This window comes from Bombina bombina, chromosome 8 (genome assembly GCF_027579735.1).
Source record: "Bombina bombina isolate aBomBom1 chromosome 8, aBomBom1.pri, whole genome shotgun sequence".
In the NCBI taxonomy this organism is placed as follows: domain Eukaryota; kingdom Metazoa; phylum Chordata; class Amphibia; order Anura; family Bombinatoridae; genus Bombina; species Bombina bombina.
Genome location: NC_069506.1, coordinates 341,590,647 through 341,594,879, shown reverse-complemented (window position 1 = coordinate 341,594,879; position 4,233 = coordinate 341,590,647).

Genomic DNA, 4,233 nt, shown 5'->3' with positions numbered 1-4,233 from the left:
TATGTCTGCTAAAACATATTGGTGCAGCCATTTCTTAATAAAATATACAAACACTATGAGGTTACAAGTGGTGTGCTATTTAGTGCTTTCGCTTGAGCGCTAACACCACTGGAATTAAAATTTTAATACAAAACCATTTACTCTCAACTTGTCAAACACACACTGGCAGGTTAGCACACAAGAAAATATGTTTTACTTTCAACTTGTTATTATGCTACACTGGTAAGCTGGACCAAAATGTGAGGGAGAGAATCGTTGAACACAAGTCAGTGATTAGAAACAAAAATATGTCACAACCATTTCTTAAACAAGTTGTTAAATTTGGCCATGCTATAAGTCAACTAAGATTTCAGATCATCTATCGAAATTGAGAAGAGGTGGCAGTAGACGGTGAGTATTAATACAAAGAGAGGTTTGGTGGATAAAAACTTTAGGTACGTTACATCCTAGGGGTCTGAATAGGTATTACGATCTACACTTATTTTTATAACTTTCTAAAAAAAATTAAGGAAATGTTTTTTTTTAATAATGGTGAAGGTTTTTTGTTTTTAATGTGGGTCTAACATACTAGTAATAAACATAAAGAAAAACAAAATGACAAGGTTTTAGTAGAAATTCGCATAAAAAATAAATGCTAACTCAATTGTATGTTACTACTAAAATTTTAATAACATTGAGTACAATAAAATTCTAAAACAATAAAGATACTTGCACTTAAAAAAGATGAAAAAGTGTCTGGTTAAAGCAAGTGGTTGCAGGACAAACGCAAACTGTCGGCTGCCTCGTACACAAACTCTCTCTTTCTCTCTCTCCAAAAAAACTGAGAATTTGCATATCTAATTTTCATATCTTACCCACAATTCTCTTGTGCATTGGTAACATTGTATATTAAGAATTTCTGGGGGAAAGCAAGCAGGGATACTTGCCTAGATGTGCTAATTTCCTACTCAAATATTTACATTGATTTATATATATATATATATATATATATATATATATATATATATGTGTATATATATATATATACTGTATATATATATATATATATATATATTTCTTTCATGTAATTGGCAAGAGTCCATGAGCTAGTGACGTATGGCATATACATTCCTACCAGGAGGGGCAAAGTTTCCCAAACCTCAAAATGCCTATAAATACACCCCTCACCACACCCACAATTCAATTCAGTTTTACAAAATTTGTAGGTGGTGAAGTAAGTTTGTGCTAGATTTCTATGTTGATATGCGATTCGCAGCAGGCTGAAGCCCGGTTTTCCTCTCAGAGTGCAGTGAATGTCAGAGGGATGTGAAGAGAGTATTGCCTATTTGAATACCATGGTCTTCCTCTAGGGGATCTATTTCATAGGTTCTCTGTTATCGGTCATAGAGATTTCTTCTCCTACCTCCCTTTTCAGATCGACGATATACTCTTATATACCATTACCTCTACTGATTCTCGTTTCAGTACTGGTTTGGCTATCTACTATATGTAGATGAGTGTCTTAGGGTAAGTAAGTCTTATTTTATTTATGACACTCTAAGCTATGGTTGGGCACTTTATATGTAAAGTTCTAAATATATGTTTTAAACTTATATTTGCCATGATTCAGGTTAATCAGTGTTCCTTCTTTCAGACTGTCAGTTTAATTTTTTGGAAAAATGCATATGAATTAAATATTTTTTCTTACCTTAAAAATTTCAATTTACTTTTTTCTTCTAAATTGCGGGCTGTTAGGCTTGCGGGTGCAGAAAATGCTACAATTTATTGCGTCATTTTTGGCGCAAGACTTTTTTGGCGCAAGAATATTGTCATTTCCGGCGTCATAGTTGACGCCGGAAGTTTTTACGTAGTTGCATCATTTTTGACGCATGTTTGTTGTAAACATTTTTGGCGCCAAAAATGTGGCCGTCATACTTGGCGCCAGTTTTTTTCACATTATTTCAGTCTCACTTTTTAGTTGCTTCTGGTTTCTAGAGGTTTGTTTTGCATTTTTTCCCATTCCTGAAACTGTCATTTAAGGAATTTGATAATTTTGCTTTATATGTTGTTTTTTTCTATTACATATTGCAAGATGTCACTTCCTGACCCTGGATCAGAATCTACTTCTGGAAAGACGCTGCCTGATGTTGGTTCTACCAAAGCTAAGTGCATTTGTTGTAAACTTTTGGTAACTGTTCCTCTGGCTGTAGTTTGTGTTAGTTGTCATGATAAACTATCTAACGCGGATAATATTTCCATTAGAAATAATCCATTACCTGTTGTTGATCCTTCAACATCTAATGTTCAGGATGTTCCTGTTAATGTAAAAGAATTTGTTTCTAATTCTATTCGGAAGGCTCTGTCTGTTATTCCTCCTTCTAGTAAATGTAAAAGGTCTTTTAAAACTTCTCATATTTCAGATGAATTTTTAAATGACCGCCATCATTCTGACTTATCTATTTCTGATGAGGATCTATCTGGTTCAGAAGATTCTGCCTCAGATATTGACACTGATAAATCTTCATATTTGTTTAAGATGGAGTTTATTCGTTCTTTACTTAAAGAAGTGATGATTGCATTAGATATGGAGGAGTCTAGTCCTCTTGATATTAAAACTAATAAGCGTTTAAATTCAGTTTTTAAACCTCATGTAGTTATTCCAGAAGTTTTTCCAGTTCCTGATTCTATTTCAGAAGTAATTTCTAGGGAATGGAATAGTTTGGGTACTTCTTTTACTCCTTCTCCAAGGTTTAAGAAATTGTACCCTTTGCCATCTGATAGATTAGAGTTTTGGGAAAAAATCCCCAAAGTTGATGGGGCTATCTCTACTCTTGCTAAACGTACTACTATTCCTACGGCAGATAGTACTTCTTTTAAGGATCCATTAGATAGGAAGCATGAATCCTTTCTAAGGAAGGCTTATTTATGTTCAGGTAATCTTCTTAAACCTGCTATTTCTTTGGCTGATGTTGCTGCAGCTTCCACCTTCTGGTTGGAGGCTTTAGCGCAACAAGTGTCAGACCATAATGCTTATAGCATTGTTAAACTTCTTCAACATGCTAATAACTTTGTTTATGATGCCATTTTTTATATCATTAGGATTGATGTCAGGTATATGTCTTTAGCTATTTTATCTAGAAGAGCTTTATGGCTTAAATCTTGGAATGCAGATATGACTTCTAAGTCAACGTCGCTTTCTCTTTCTTTCCAAGGTAATAAATTATTTGGTTCTCAGTTGGATTCAATAATTTCAACTGTTACTGGGGGGAAGGGAGCTTTTTTGCCTCAGGACAAAAAATCTAAAGGTAAATATAGGGCTGCTAATCGTTTTCGTTCTTTTCGTCAGAATAAGGAACAGAAGCCTGACGTTCCTAGGGGTCTGAATAGGTATTACGATCTACACTTATTTTTATAACTTTCTAAAAAAAATTAAGGAAATGTTTTTTTTTAATAATGGTGAAGGTTTTTTGTTTTTAATGTGGGTCTAACATACTAGTAATAAACATAAAGAAAAACAAAATGACAAGGTTTTAGTAGAAATTCGCATAAAAAATAAATGCTAACTCAATTGTATGTTACTACTAAAATTTTAATACTCATACAAAAACATTGAGTACAATAAAATTCTAAAACAATAAAGATACTTGCACTTAAAAAAGATGAAAAAGTGTCTGTGGTTAAAGCAAGTGGTTGCAGGACAAACGCAAACTGTCGGCTGCCTCGTACACAAACTCTCTCTCTCTCTCTTTCTCTCTCTCCAAAAAAACTGAGAATTTGCATATCTAATTTTCATATCTTACCCACAATTCTCTTGTGCATTGGTAACATTGTATATTAAGAATTTCTGGGGGAAAGCAAGCAGGAATACTTGCCTAGATGTGCTAATTTCCTACGCAAATATTTACATTGATTTATATATATATGTATATATATATATATATATATATATATATATATATATGTATATATATATACAGGGAGTGCAGAATTATTAGGCAAATGAGTATTTTGACCACATCATCCTCTTTATGCATGTTGTCTCACTCCAAGCTGTATAGGCTCGAAAGCCTACTACCAATTAAGCATATTAGGTGATGTGCATCTCTGTAATGAGAAGGGGTGTGGTCTAATGACATCAACACCCTATATCAGGTGTGCATAATTATTAGGCAACTTCCTTTCTTTTGGCAAAATGGGTCAAAAGAAGGACTTGACAGGCTCAGAAAAGTCAAAAATAGTGAGATATCTTGCAGA